This window comes from Dromaius novaehollandiae, chromosome 10 (genome assembly GCF_036370855.1).
Source record: "Dromaius novaehollandiae isolate bDroNov1 chromosome 10, bDroNov1.hap1, whole genome shotgun sequence".
NCBI classification, from domain to species: domain Eukaryota; kingdom Metazoa; phylum Chordata; class Aves; order Casuariiformes; family Dromaiidae; genus Dromaius; species Dromaius novaehollandiae.
This window is the reverse complement of record NC_088107.1, coordinates 25,084,887-25,100,654: the sequence shown is the minus strand read 5'-3', so window position 1 is coordinate 25,100,654 and position 15,768 is coordinate 25,084,887. Positions and strand designations below refer to the sequence as shown.

General features: G+C 46.4%; 1 protein-coding gene across 2 annotated transcripts in view; it reads left to right on the top strand.

The window, feature by feature from the left end:
- Positions 1-4,299: 4,299 nt before the first annotated feature.
- The window catches only part of CSNK1G1 (casein kinase 1 gamma 1), a 121,177-nt gene continuing 109,708 nt past the window's right edge, over positions 4,300-15,768 (top strand). For both annotated transcript variants that reach the window (XM_064517674.1, XM_064517675.1), the window contains exon 1: positions 4,300-4,454. The gene's annotated coding sequence lies outside the window, so the exon portion shown is untranslated. The remainder of the gene's footprint in view (positions 4,455-15,768) is intronic.

The window sequence follows — 15,768 nt, the reverse complement described above, 5'->3', positions numbered from 1 at the left end:
TGGACCAATTTAGTGACACTGGTGCAAAATACAGTGTAGGTACGTCCAGGGACAGACCACTGAACATCCCAGTGGGGAGCTGCAGGTGTCAGCACTGGAGAAAAGTGCTAGAGGAGAAACTCTATTGAGGAGCAATATGTAGATTTAAGTATCTGTGACCTCTTCCTATCCTACCGCTTCTCCCACAGGGACTGTAAGCACTCTAACATTTTTTGGAGACACATCCACACACTGGCCAGTTTTTGATGAGAAGATGCGCGGGCTCAGCTGGGACTGAAAGCTGCCTGAAGCCCTCTCGCCTCTGGGCAGCTGGGCGCGCTTTCTGGGGAAGGCATCTCCCCAGACCTTGGTAAAGGCTTTTGCTCGCGTATATTCACTTCTCAGTGGGAATATGGAACTGTAACCTCAGCATATGGGGGAGAAGCCACGGCGAGCAGGCCAAGCATTGAATATACAGATATACACAGGCAGTGCCGCGCAGATGAAGAATGCAAAGAACACCTTGCTGAGAAGGTGAGATTTGTTTTACACAGACTGTCCACGTCCATGAGCTACTTGGTGCTGTAGCCCATTCCCCCCTGTAGTTACGTGTCGCAAAACGAAGCCGACAAATGCAGCAGGGTCCGGGGGCTCCTTACAGCCGTGGTGAGGCCACAGAGGGAAGGGTGGACTCGACCTTTTCTTGAGTGGAGAGGGAGCCGGCCAAGGGCAACCGGTCCTCTCTGTGCCCGAACTGTGCCACCCCCAAACACATCAGTGTCTTGGGTGCACAGTTTCCATCTGCAGCCGCAAATGCTTTCATGAAGAACTTTTAATGTGGTAAGGAAGGGTCACATACAATGCTGAAAACAAATTTAAGATGAGGATTTACTATGTGGTATCGCACAATGTAACATAAGTTTTCTCCATGCAACAGGATTTCTAGAGACTTAGGGCAAAAGGGACTTTTTGAGAACTTAAGGGGAACAATCAAGTGAAAATCTAGTCTTTTATTATTATTATTACAAAGTAGTTTTCCATTTTTAGGTTCCAGTTCCTTAGTTCACTGGTCATTCCAATTAAGTTTAAAAAATCTTTGTTAACGATGCTCTTCTGTTTAAATCCATATGAATCCTGCAACTCACTGATTTTTGACAGGGGGAAAAAGAGGGAAACACAAAACCAGCTAAAACCCAGTTCTCATGAATGCACTCGGTAAGTTGGATTTTTAAGTTATTTTATAAAATACAGAAGAGGAGCAAGCTGGTACCAAAGTAAGACCACTCGCTGTATCCCAGCATTGACCAACTTGTTATCCTCAATTTTTCAAACTTAACACTCTTTTTACAAACATCCACCAGAAGAAGAAAATACCCAGTGCTGACAATAGATGTCAGCAGCATCTCCAGCTTACAAACACGCGATCGTGCCAGCGACCAGGGCAACACACATTTAGCCTTTTTCCAGCAATAAGCTATGGTCTTGGAGTGCATTTGTCTCTCTGCAGGATAAGCGACACCCAGCTTTTTAGCAACAAGCACCTGTGGTAACATAGCCTTTCCCAACCTAAACTTTTCCTCATAAATGAATTCTAGACGCTTCTTCCAACTGCCGGAAGATATTTCTGCCTTTTATGTTCTGGTTGGAGCCAGCTGCATCCACTAGCTAACATGATTCGACAGATGCCGTCGTGCCTCGGAGCGCGGGTCAGGTTATCAGCACTGTCTGGTGGGGTTCAGTAGAAGATCCCAGATTTTTTCCCCGCTCCTGAGAAAGGCAAAAAAAGATTTCTTCCCTTTTTATGACTCTCAGATTTCCAATATCTAGGATTTTCTGCATACAGTCTGAACTATTTTTATGACCCTTGATCTTGAGAAAGCCATGGCCCTGAGGACTCCCACCCATGCCCCCATGTGGAGAAGGCCCAGAAGCTCCTTTTCAGCTCAGGTTGGGGCTACTTAGGCTACTTACTTCCAGGACTATGTTTCTCCAGTCCTGTCTTCTGGATGGATATATGCTGTAAGCAGCCAACTGCTTGTCCTGTCTCCTGGATGAATTTTGGACCACAAAGCCAATGTGCACACTGCCAGGTGTTTGGGGAGGGCAGGGAAAGAAGAAAAACAAGGAGGAGTAGGACATGGGGATGGGTAGAAAGTTGCAAGGAGTTCATTGCTTTTTCCCTTTTCGAGTAATGTGGGATGATTACAAAACGCTGGAGCTTCAGAGCATTTGCAAGCTTTTCCTGGCAGATTTGTCCTGCCACTACATCAAAAAAATAATAGTCTGATTTTTTTTTTCCTCTACGTAGGATGAGCCTTCTGCTCCCAACGGGACAGATCCGACCGGAAGGAGACTGGTCCTCCTGTTACTCCAGACGAGGCTGTGCGGAGGAGGCAGCTGCTCGGCGGAGAGAGCAGATGTCCCTGCCGTAAGGACGCGGACAGAGAGGTGGCACTTGTGCGTTGAGGAGAGCGGGCCATCAGCTGTCAGGCCGCCACAATCCCACCCTGCCGTGGGAAATGCAACTGCCCCGGCACTTCTGCCAAAAGCACTGAGCTTGCAGCATCCCCTGGATGAAGATTTTCTCTGCCAAGCACGCTGATGTTTCTGTCTCCAGACTTTCCTTTCTTAGGAAACGTCTTTCTCAGGCTTCTCTCAGGAGACTCAGTCTCTGGCTCTTCCTCTTTGCACACGAGTGTCCAGCATTCCTCAAAATGATACAAGATAATTCTGCGTTTGCTTTTGGCCTGCAGGGCAGCCTCGCCGCCCACATCGCTCAGGCACTAACTGTGCTTGTGTTTGGCTAGTGCTCCTCGATAGAATAACCAAACAGGCGCTTCATTGTCTTTTCTCTGTCCCCTAAACAAAGGGTTATTGTTCTACCCACCAGCTTCAACCCAGCACCCCACAGCAGCAAAACGGTCCGTCTCAACTGGAGATGCTTCCTTTACAGTATCCAGCAATTTCAAAAACAAGAAGCAAGAAGTTTCCTTTCTCTAGCAATAATGTGCCCATGAATCAGTCCTAATTTTCACCTGCCTCAGTTGGAGAAGATAAAGCTGGTGTCTGCCGCTGTTCCAGTCAGATGGTCGCAACCAGCCTAACACGCTCCGCTGTCAGCTGCAAGCTCTCTTCTCTCCATATGTCTTTGAACACGTGTGCCATTCTTCTGATAAGCTCTCGTGGGATTATCACAGGGCTAACCAGAAACCATACATTTATTATAATTTATCAAAAGAATTACTCGGATAAAAATTGTTTGACAATAAACAGCAGGCTTCAGAATTAAGATAAGCCTCGGGAGCTTCTGGATGGCTCGGAGCAGAAATTGGAAAATTCAGGGAAGGGGAATTGCTCTCCATGGTAAACCAGGACGTGTATTTCAAAATGCAAAATCTCACGCGGCTGCCCTTCGAGCCTCCTGCTGAGAGGCACTCCTGCTCCAAAATCACACAGGCTGCTTTGGTGAATTAGTACCCTATTGTCTTTATGGCACTTAAAAAATGTCAATACTGAATGTCAATATTCCCCAAGTGCTCAGCTCCCAGGGCCGCTTCCTTTCATCGAAGATGTAATGACGCTAACGTTTTTTTTTTTTACCAGTAATTTTACAATGTGACTTGAAGTACAACATAAACTCCTTGTAACACAGCAGACCCGGGAACAGTATTAGATGTGATGAACCCTGGTAGGACGGGCTATTTAGGTGGCTGGATTAAGACATTCATACCACACTTCTTAGAGGAATATTTTTATCTCAAAGCATACAATGTCTTAAATAAGTCGGCAGACTGCAAATAGGTAACAAAAGGAGCAAACACCAAAAGCAAAATACTAGTTTTTACCAAACTGTGCTTTACTGAATTACACTTCTGCAGGAGAATTCACAAGCCCAGCTTTGGGAATACGAGAGGGTAAGGAAAAGGTTTAATTTAAACCCGTGAGCCTCGGAGCGCCGCGGCTGGAGGGGCGGCGAGGGCTCCCTCGCTGCCGAGGTCTCCAGACGCCTCTCGGATTTCATAACCGCCGCCGTCGGCGCCGGGAGCCGTTCCGGGGCCGCGGCCTGCTGCGCCGCCGCGGGCCCGCCCAGGCCGCGGGCCTTGCCGCGGGGCCGCGCCCGCCCCTCCCGCAGCGCCGGCGCCGGGCTCCCGCCGCGGGGACGGCGGCGGCGGCGGCGGGGCGGGAGGCGCGGGCGGCGCTTCCGCGTAGCAACGGAACGCGGTTGCTAGGGCGAGCGCGGCGCGGCGGCGCCCCGGAAGCGGTTGCGGGCGGCGCGGCGGCCCGGGCCGGCGGCTGCCATAGGGCGGCGCGCGCGGCGGGGCGTGGCGGCGGCGAGCGCTTCCGGGTCGGCGGCGTCCCCGCGGAGCGCGGCGGAGGGCGGAGCCGCCGGCGGGGCGCGGAGAGCAGCGGCGGGGCCCGGCGCGGCCCGGCCCAGCGCAGCCGCCCGCCGCGGAGCGCAGCGCCGCCGGAGCCAGGTACGGCCGCGGGCCCGGGGCGGCGCCGAGCTCCGGTGCGGGGCCGCCGCGCTGGGGCGGCGCCGAGCCGGGCGCCCCGCTTCGGTGCCGAGCGGTGGCCGCGGGCCGGGGCGAGCGGGGGCAGCGGCGCGGAGCGTGTCGCGGCGGGACGCGGCGCCCCCCCCCCCCCCCAGCCGAAGCGGTGGCTGCCGCCGCTGCCCTGCGGAGCCGGGCTGGGGGCCGCGGCGGAGCTGCCGCGTCGCCGCCGCCGAGGGGCCCCGAGCGCGGGGCGGACTCGCCTCGGCGCCAGGCCGAGCGGCGGCGGCGGCGGCGCCCCCCGCGCTGCGGGCGGCCGGGGAGGGGGGCCCGGAGCCGCCCGGCCGGGCTCAGCGATGCCCCGGGGTGCCCTGGCGATTGGGTTGTGTTTTTTTTTTTTTTGGGGGGGGGGGGCGCTTATCCGTTATTAGCTAATTTACCCGAGCTGCGGCTGCCATGATGCGGTTAGGAGCGGGGGGAGCCCGGTTAAGCTGCGTGGGTTTGAAAACGTCGCTCTTTCCTCTGGGCAGCTCCGAAGTCTACGAGCCTGCGGCAGGTCATCTGCCAAGAAACTACTTCTAGGGCTGGTATCTTAGCAGGAACTTTTTAAAACCTAATGCTGTTGCTATATCTAAAGGAAACAAAGGCTATAGGTAATGATAAGTGCTTTTGGAGCTTCTTTATGTGGGTGGGAAGTGTATCCCCCCCCATCCATCTAGGAGATGATGTGCTGTTTGTCACGGTGTCAAACTTTAAGGGTCAGGGATAGTTCGACTCTTGTCTTGTCCGGAGAGCTTGTGGCGTTTTTGTCTTCTGCTCAGGATCCGTTTCATTGAACGGAATAAAACAGGCAGCTGCTCTCTTCAGCCTTGCTCGAAGGTGACTCGATTTTTTTTTTTCAGTTCACATGAACTGGCATATGTGCCTTCCAAGCTCGTATTCGGTTTTTAATATTCGCTGCCTCCTGGGCCCTAACTTTATATAAAGTTTGCCATCTCCCCCATTTCTCATGTCGGTGTCAGATTGTCCTAGTTGAAGTCACGCTGTCATGGGTGTGATCGAAGACTTGATTTTTTTTTTTTAATCAGTGACCTAATGCATATGTGTAACCAGCTCGTGCTGCCACTCCCCGAGCTCCTCAGCACTTGCCTTTTTCTCTTCTCAGTTCCTCAGCTACTGACTTTCATTACGTACAAAACAAACTGTCTTTTCCATGTCTCTGTTTTAGCGTGTTAGTTTTTTTAAATCCTGTGTTCGTAACGTGGTCTCTGCCGGCCTGCTGGGAAGAGGATGATGGGTGGGCTGAAAAGAGTAAGCTTTGTTCCCATTTTGGAGCTCTTATCAAATATTAGCAGTGCTTTCCCACAGACGCATTCCAACTTACAAAGAGCGTCTTTAAGCTACAAGTTCAGAGAGGTTGCTTTCTTAGGGCTGTGAAAGCCATGGAGGATACCTTGCTGTGTGTCTGTTGCTGAAGTTTTGGAAGTGTAGCCTATGCACTGAAATATTACTAATGCTAGAATTTAGCTTTGTTATTCGAGCTGTTGCTGCTGTAAAGAGATGAACAGAGTGTTCTCCATCTGAAGCCCTGCTGATACTAGAGCTCTTTCAGCCAGGAATGAACTGGAGATGCTGCTAGAGTTCTTGTATGGAGTGCTGACCACTGGCAGGGGGCAACTAGGTAAGGAAGGATCTTGAACTTTAAATATCATGGTATTTAGAAACAGGTAATTCTGTCTTAGTGATTAAAAAAAATGTCTACTTAGAAAGCTAGGAAGGTAATGGTGGGGCTGTGCTCAACCGTAACTGAAATCTGTAAGCAGCCTGAAGGTATGTTTCCGTTGCAGGCTTACAGGATGTCTCGTGCTGGTGTCCAGCTCTGTATCCTTGCTCCACGAATTTATATAGAGAGAGGGAAGCTAGACCTGAGGCTGTCAAGGAATATAGGTCAGAGCTTGTGTGCAGCGTCTAGCTCTAAAGTACAGTTAGACTCCTAACAGCATTTTTGTGAGTAAGGCCTGGAAATTCTTTGTTCTTGCTGATGAATTTTCCGCTCCAAGCATAGTGGTACCCCAATACAGGTGACTTTGAAACCCTTTGGCAAAATACTGCTGACTATTGAAATATTAGACTATCAGCTTGATAAAGGCAGTGCTTTGCACTTAAGTCTTGCATAAATGCTTAAACTTTGCAATATGCAACTGTTTCTCCAAACACTGCCTGCCTTGAAATTGCTTCTTCTGGACTCGGCAAAGATTCCAGCTGGTGGCTTTTATTTGAAAAGCAGTTGGGTTGCAAAGACGGGGCACAGCTCTTTATGCTGGAGGGCTATAGTAGCATATTTTCGATTGCTTGCCTGAAGTCCATGCTGGTTTAGGACAGTCCAGGTTTCTTGCTGTGTTGATCTGTTATGCTCCAGCTGCAGTGATTGGAAACTTGCTTTGGATTCTCCTGACTGTGGCCAGTACATACGTATTTGTTCCCATGCCAGTGTTGTCCTTCATAAAAATAGCGCTCTTCTCCTTCAGTGCTTTCAACAAGCGCTCCGTTTCCCCTCTTGGCTCCTTATTCTCCAACTGTGCAGGTCAACCTTGTGGTTTCTCTTTTCCTGATTATCTCTCGTGCTGTTCTGTGCCTGTGTTTGCATAAACTAATCTCTGAACGTGCCTGACCAGGCAGGACGCAGAATGCCGAAGGAGCTCTCGCCAGGATGTCGTACGGTGTCACGGATAACTTCTTCCTGTCGGTATCTTCCACTTCACTGCTGGATCAAGTTGGTGGCTCACAGCTGATGGCGACAAGCTAATATTCTGTGTCTCTCTCTTTCCCTTAGATTTTTGAGTTTCCAATTAATAGCAAAATTTCTTGCAAATTCTGAAGTTTATGTCTTTGTCTTGTTTTATTCCATCCATATTTTTCTTCTTCGGGAGATTTCATGCTGTTCCAGTCCTCTGTATTGACAACACTTCAACTTCTTATGCCAAAGTCACTGGTGGAAAATATTTGGCAAGATTGATCCAGCAGACAGGTTCACACAGCTCCATTACAAGGGGAATTATTAGCTGGATGAGACTGTAAGTACAGCCTAGTCCAGCCCGTTGCTATCTACCTTAGATTTCTGAGATGCCCGCCTTTTTTGTGTGTGCTTTTTAAACTCATTTCCAACTCTTAGGAAATAATCAGATGCTGCATGCTTTGAGGTTAGCAGATGAAATCCTGTGTAATGCCATAAAAAGTCATACTAGATCAGACCAGAAATCCATCTGGGCCAGTATCCTGTTTACTAGTAACCAGTAGCAGATGCACTGTGAGAGGAGTGCGCTAACACAGCAAAGCTAATCTGGGGAAATACTGCTCTATTTTTCTCACTCCAGCAGCTCACGAACTTCCTGAGCCAGGTGTAGTAATCCTTGAATTCAGTAACCTTCATATTTGTGTTGCACAAGCTTGTCCACTCACTTTGAATCGTCACAATATTCACGGCCTTGTACAGGGAGTTACAAAACCAAGCGCTGTACCTGCTTGTGTTGGAAGAGACAGCAACTGAACTGGGAGGGTGTCATAAAATCAGCAAGAAGCAAATTCATAACATATTCTATCTTCACTTTCTCCCTGATTTTAGGAAACTGTAGTTTCCTATCCCAGCGATCTCTTAGCTAGGCTGAATTGTCCCAGTCTTTTTAGCCTTTCCTTTCCACGTCTCTTCTCCTTGTTCGTCATGTCATTCCAGTTATAGTCTGGCTCCTTGAGATGGGAATGGCAGGGGGGACAACATAGGCACATGAGGGGGATTAGCAAAAGCAATGATCAGATCAGCACACGATGTTTATTGTGCAGGTGCCACTTTAGAGAACATGATATGCTGTGGATTTGTATTTTGTTCTGTTTTCTTTTCTTCATAATTACAGGCGTTGCACTTGCTCCATAGTGATCAAAAAACCACAGAGCTACTGTTTGCATGGAATACTCTGCTAGAGCCCTGGTGTCTCCTTCCTGAGGGTTAGCTCATGTTCTGTCTGTCCTTCTTCTTCTCTCCCTTTTTTAATTTGAAGTTAGGATTGTCATTCCTGATTGCTTTGCTGAATTTTATCACCCGCTCATATCACAAGATTTTACCGCAATTCCTTATAGGCACTGCTCTTATTTACTGATAAAGTTAAATTATTCAGAGTAGCAAATGTTGTTGTCTTAGTATTACTTTCTCTTACACAGTTCGATATAGTTAAACTGACAGAATCTGTGTTGACATCCCTCCACTACATAACAAACCAGTGATGCCTGTCTTCTCCCCGCCCTTATCTTTTTTAACCAGTTATTTATGTATGTGAAGGATCTTTCCTTTTATCTCATGGCAGTTGAGTTCCCTGAAGAGCTTTGGTGAAGGATCGTGTGTGTGTATGTGTACTTTTTAAAATAAAGTATATCAGCTGCCTTTTCCTTGTGGATGTGCTCTGACTCCTTCAGAAAGAAAAAAAAGAACGCAACAACCTCTGACTCTTGAGACATGACTTCATTTTATAAAATATAATTATCCCTGTATCCACTTAGTGTGTTCTTCAGGACAGCTTTGTCGGTTTGCCCAGTTTGGATGCCTGGTTTGTGGTTGCACAGATGCCTCTGAATCCATCCTTAAAAACTGGTGCAAATGCCTTTCAGGTATCCCAGCACAGCTTTAACCAAGAAGCTACATGTGGCATTTGTCACGTTGCTGTTTTATGCTTGAGTTCCCTCAGTGCTTCTGAGTGAATGCCGTCGGGCTCTGGCAGCTCGGTCAGTAACCTCCTCCAGACCCTCCATTTGGAGACTGGAGTTCTTCTGTGTGGAGGGACCATGAGAGGACCAATGTGGGGAACCTCCCCGTCCTCCTCCAGGGTGGTTGTGGATGTAAAGCAAGGTGGTTGTTCTGGGCTTGACTTCTGAGTGGTCCTTTTGCCCCCCTGGAGCTTTATCTGCTTGGCTGACTCTCTGGCAGGTTTCCTTTTCCAGATGCATGTTGCAAAGATCTGAATTCTTATGATTTAAGTAAGCTGCTCCTCAAACTTTATTTGGCTTGCCTTACCATGGCCAAAAGAGGAGAACAGAAGTGAACAGGGCTTAGCAAATTAGGTGTGAAACACAGTTTAACTTTTGGGAGACATCATCTAATAATTACTTACCTTGCACTTAATCATGTGACTTTTCTCTTCGGTCTCTGTTGAAGTGCACTTGCTTTGAGCTTTTGAATAGTATCTTCAGATATTTTTCATGCCATCTGTAAAGATTTTACGTGTGGTTGCCAAGTATAATTCCTTTTTAAAAAAATAAAAAATAGTAGCTTCTTTCTTGGAAGTTTAGCCTTACTGTACTGGATAGGTTGGCTTCTGTGACCTCTGTCGTATGGTCAGATTGGGTGTGAGTGGCTCTTACTAATATTCTGCTCGCTGTTCAAGATGAAGTCAGGAATTGCCGCGTCTCGTGCACTGTCAGGGATGCATTGCTTTGTGCTATTTAAGGACTTAGTCTTGGCGTTACGTATTGACGTGACACTTGCACAGTTTACACGGAGGCATTGTGAATCTCCGTTTAATACCACGCTTCCTGCTTGTACAGCCCTCTGGTGATAGTGTGTCAGTTGCTATTGCTGCTCGGGTGGCTCATACGGTATTTTTCTTGTTTAAGCCCAGAATTCTCATCCATAGGATGTTTCTTGCTGACACGCTAAACTTATGTGACTTGAATGGTGCCGTGTGCTAAAGAAAGTCTAGATCCTCTGAAGGCTTCCTTAGTCCTTCCAGTATAATTTGAAATGTGGTGTTAGTGTCCCATCGATTTGTCTGCCCTCTATTGTGTTTTCAGCATACCTACTGCATCCATATTATCACATTAAGAATAGGCACTTGAGTTTCTCCATCTTTCTTTTGGACCTCCAGCATTTGTGCAGCAACACATCTGTGTCTTGGTTTTGTCTTTCCATTTATCTCACTTTGTACTGTATTGATTGTCTAGCTTCTGATTTTATATTGCCAACTCTTGTCTTACCTCTAGGGTTTTTCTTGTTTGGCTGTTTTTTGAGGAGATAAAGTTCTTCTCCGTTTCTTTTCCCCAGAAGCTTCATTGTCCTCAAATACAAGCTCTTCTGTGCCTGCTGGCTTTCTCTGCTCTTGTTCTGAAGTGTCAGAGGGGTCTTTAATCTGGATTTCAAGTGCTGGTATCCTGGTGCTATTTTGATGAATTTGGTCGTCTTGTTCTTTATGGGCTCCCAGTGGTTCAGAATCGTCTGCATTGCAAACGAATCTGAGCCTGTGTGGGAGCATTTCAAAGAACTGCTAGCACAGAACTCTTGGTCATCAACCTCCTCTTCTCATCCTGAATTTTGCTTACAGAAACTTTCCTTCCTGCCTATGTTGGTGGTACCGTTGTGGACCACAGCCAATGGCTTCTTCCCTACGTTATTTAGGAGTCTGTTCCCACACAAATGAGTGGTCCTGTGTCAAGCTTGATATCTGAGCTTTATAACCAAATCACCCAAATCAAATTGGGTTCCAGTATGGGTTTTAGTTCCCCTGAAGGTATGTGGCTGCAGTAGTTGCCTTCTTCTCATTGCCAGCAGTGCTGTAGAAATAAATAGAGGGGCAGCAGAGTGGTAATGGCTATGGAAAAGAGCCTCCCAGGTGGAGGCCCGGACCACCTCGCTGTCCGCAAGGATTGACCTGTGTTTCGGGTGCGAAGGTTAGCCTCGATCCCTCCAGTGGTCTGCGCTCGCTCACCTGCTGTCCCATGCGTGTGGGAATTGCTCTGGGACATGATGGGTCTAAACCTCATGCTTTGAGAATTGCATCTGACAAATCAGAAAGCGACAGCGTGAAGGACAGGCCCGTGATGCTCACTGTATTGACTGTTCTACATTATCCATGCACGTATACGCCCTTTTGAGCCCTGCAAAGCTTTTGGTTTCAGTGAAGTTATGGCAGTGGTGATCTGGATCTACAGAGAGCCAGAAAGATTGAAGGTTTCGGAGTACAGCAGCAAAGATGCCGGTGTGGAAGGCACAGTTTACAGAAGATGGTATCGAGAGGTAAATGCTCAGCCCTGTGCCTAGAGCATAACTAGATTCTATGTTAAATCCACCTAGAGCTTTTTGTTTTTAAAAGAGGGAGAAGGTACTTTAATTCCTTGCTAAAATGCTTCTTTTATATGGGAACAGATAATTGACGTTCAGCAGACCTTACCATTTGGAAGACCGCTTATTTCTAGAAGCTGGCAAAAACAGTGCAATGCTAATCCATGCGAGACTTGTTACCATTTACTCTTGGCTTTTCACACCTTATTTCTTCCTGCAGGATGCGTTCGGAGCAGCCGATTTTTGAAAATGGACAGGTGTCTATTACCTGTCTGAACCTTCTGCTTTAGTTTGCTCTTCTGTGAGCAAATCTCCTCTGGATAATAACTTAATAGCCTCAAGAGTTGACAGCAGTTCTACCTTGAGGATTAGTTTGACAGTTCCTGCTTTGCAGAAGATAATTGAATGGCTTGGATTTGATAATCTGAACATCTAATGCAGGACTTGGAGATACTCAGTTGTGAGACTGGGAAAGCTGTTTTGCTGTCTTCCTCTGCTATGCTACTTTTTAAAATTATTTTTTAACGATTAAGTTATGACATTCCTTTAGGCTGGGAAAACTACGGGCGTTTACAAAGTAGTGGAGTTTTCTTTCCAGCCCTGAATCTGCTGGCCTGTTCTGAAGCTGTCATATGTCCATAGTCTTCTGAGTTGGCCAAATTGCACATGGTACATTAGAGGAGGCCACATAATTTATTAAATACCTTGAGTAGTCGCTGTCCCATATATGCGTTTTAATGTATTGTTTCTATTGACAAAGCTTGATGATGAGGTTGTGCAGCTCGTAATGATGCTAATGAAACTCTGGAATAGCAGCTTTCTGTAGAGCTACTCAGTTTCTCCAGTCCACAAGGAATTGCTGTGCTCTAGTGACAAAACTAGGTTAATCAAGTTGTAGGAGAAGCATACTTGAACTCTGTTATAGCCAGTCCGACGTACTTGTTTCTTAGTTATTTGTTTTACGTTGTAAAATACGGAAACTTTGATCTTAGCAATTTGCTATGAAGCTAGCAAATTCGTAACTTATTTTATGTAGCAGAAGATCTTCTGTGCTTATGGGGTTTAAAGCTGCATGTTCTTTCTCAAATATTCATCGTTGTTACGCTGGTAACATCTAGCTTGCAGAAACAGCAAAGCAAATTAAATGATGCAGTCTTTCCTTTTTTTAAGCTCTCATGTTAACAGAGGGCACTCTGCAGGAAAAAAAAATAGCAAATTGAATTATTACTGCTTGCTTGTCAAAACTCTGTGGGTAAGTTTCTGAAGTGTACTGATCCCAGTGTCTCAGAAGACTTACTAGTCTTTGAGCTTTCATCCCTTGGGAATCTCAGCATTCCTTGTTGATTTGACTTCTGCATACTTAGGTCTATTAAACAAATGAGAGGAAGTCCTCTAAATACAGCTTACAAAGTTGTTCTGTTGACGGGGAAAGCTCAGGCAAATGCCTGAAACAGTTCAACTTTTCTGAAATCTGTTATAAGTTGTTTGATTATTTTTATTTATATATATATTTTTTAACCCTGCAGCAGTGCTACTTTGGGCTAGCTGGGCTGTCCTTAGGTACCTTGTAACTGTCTTAGGTGTTTGTAATGTGCCAGGCTAGTTTCTATAGCTTTGTTTTATTTCCTAGATCTTAACAGAACAAGCTTTGATGAATGAACGAGACTTATTAACCTGTAGCTCCTTATTTTAATGAGACAGAGACCACATACTTTGTAGTTCTCTCTTTTTTTTTTTTTTTCCAAGTCCAAGTTAGACTTCAAAGGTCTCACCTTTAGGAGGCTCCTGAAGACAGGCACTTGCTGTCGTTTTGTGGCAACGGGCTCTTGGCCGGGCCGGAGTAGCAGACAACAGCCTACCGGTTTCCTCCGGGAGGGAGGCGTTGTAGCAACGTGTGCCTGAAGTAACTTTTTAGGTGGAAATAAAACACTTCCAAAATATATGCTCTGCATGCTTCCACCAGGCAGCATGGTTTTTGCCTGCCCCAGAGAAATGCTTTGTTTGTAGCTAGCCGTGGACTATTTTAGCTGGCTTAGCTAGTGCCAAAACGTCAGGGCCAGATTAGGTGGTTTGGAGGCCCTCAGGTTCTCTGGATGATCCTCCTGCAACTCACATCAGGACTGCAGCCACTTACAGCATCTGATATTGTTTCTCAGCTGTCCTGTGTTTGGAGAGGTTTTGACACATTTGTACTTCTGAAGCAGGTTTACACAGTGCTGGCAGCACTGAAGCTTCAGTTTTATTGGTGATAGATGCAACAGCAGTGATGGTAAACCAGTAGTTAGTCTGCGTTCTGCTGCTGTGGAAAGAATACCTGTGCCGAAGTCGATACTCGGTGGTTAAGATCCAAGACTGATATTAGGCTCCAAACTGATATGCAGTCCTTTGTTTTTGTCTAGATTTACTGGATACGGCACTGGCACTTAGTGTCTTTTAGCATTTCTAAATGTTAGTTGTTACTGTATGTGCCAGAGTTGCTTCACTTGTCAAGATCTACGATTCGGAGCGTGGTATTTTGGAACCGTTTGTTCTGTTCTTCCTCGTCCCTGCAGAAAACAAAGTGCTTCAACTTAAGGGAGACAACATGCTCTGAGGCAGGGTTTGGGGGACAACTTTTTGGTATTAGTAGATGGTTTTGGCATGCAGCATATGGGCTGGGGGGTCTTGAGGGTCTCTGCATGCCCTTGGCTGGGGATATGGCAAGAAGAGGTTCAGATCCAAGAACAGCTATATGCAGGATGAAGGTTGGACGGTCAGGCAGCCCTCGTTGCTACCAGCCGTTTTCAAAGACACTAAGGACTGGAATGTGACTTTCGGGCATCTAGTTGGCCAACAAATACTCAACATCTACTGCATGAAACCTTGAGCTCACTTTGGTGGGTTTTTCTTTTCTTTTTCTTTTTTTTTTTTCCCAGTGATCTCAGTAATACTTCCCCCCCCCACCCCATTAGATTAAGTTGACGCTCATATTTGGGTTTCTTCTATCAGAATTGATTCCTCAGGGTTTGTGAAGGGCTGCAGGGCTGAGGCTTTCTAGATGTTCCACCATAATGTCTTAGAATCAAGTTCTATAACTCTTTTGTGTGTAGATCCTGTAGAAAGCTTGCAGTGATTCTGGACTTTGAAACTCAGTTGAGTGCTACGCTACTTCTGTGGGTTTCTGCTGATACTGATCTCTAGACCCACTGCAGTTAACGCTACTGCTAGGGAATCTGAGTCATCACCATCATTTTGGCTTTGAAAACTATTAAATGTTTCGCAAAGCTGTTCACTGTGACACCTTTTGGTAAACTGGAGCTCGTCTTCGCAAACTGTTCCATCAGTCTCCAGTAACATTTACAAAAGCTTGCGATAATCCCTGTGTTCTGGTCGACCGGCTCTTCCACGGCGTGCTGTAACTGTAGCGCGAGGCATGTTAGAGTAGGAAACATGCTTGCTAAGGAGGTGTTCTAAAATACATTTGTGTTGAAACCCCATCTGTTAAATCTTCTTGAACTGATCTCTTACCAACTCTAAAATTGAATGTAGTAATAGTTTACACCACTTGAACAAACCTATCTTCAGACAGCATCGCGGTGTCCCAATACTAGTTTTGTATAGTATTTAAATCCGTCTCCTTTTAGGATTAAGACAGGGCTCTCTGCTGATAGTTTTGAGATTGTTTGCAATGAAACAGGGTTATAAGGGACTTACCCTTGTACCAGCGCTCAGCACTAGCAGCCTTTCTTCAAGTAACTAATAGAATTGCCTGAGGCACAGATGGCTAAAATTAGTCTTCTAGGAAACTAGGTATGACCTTGTGTTACAAGGACTTTTGCTACTTATCTGTAGCTATGTGTATCAAAATGTAAAGGCTGCGTTTCTGGGGGGAACTGAACTTTGGGGATCTATAACTAGGAAAGCTTTTTCATGTTGGATAATTGCTGACACTTCTGATGCTGCTGTTGGCAGTGATTAACTCAGTGTCTGGATGTAGTTCAGAAGAGTGATCTACTCATACAAAGTGATCGTTACCAGTGGGTATTAAGGCTTCAAAGAAGACAGATATGACTTGACATGGTAGGGATTACTTGGTAATGACCATTTCTAATTGTCGACTACACTGAAGATCAGTGATTGAAAGCGGAAGTCTAATCGAAGTGGCTTCATACAGATGCAACTTCCGAACTTTGTGACTAGTAATATTTGCCTTCAAGGTAA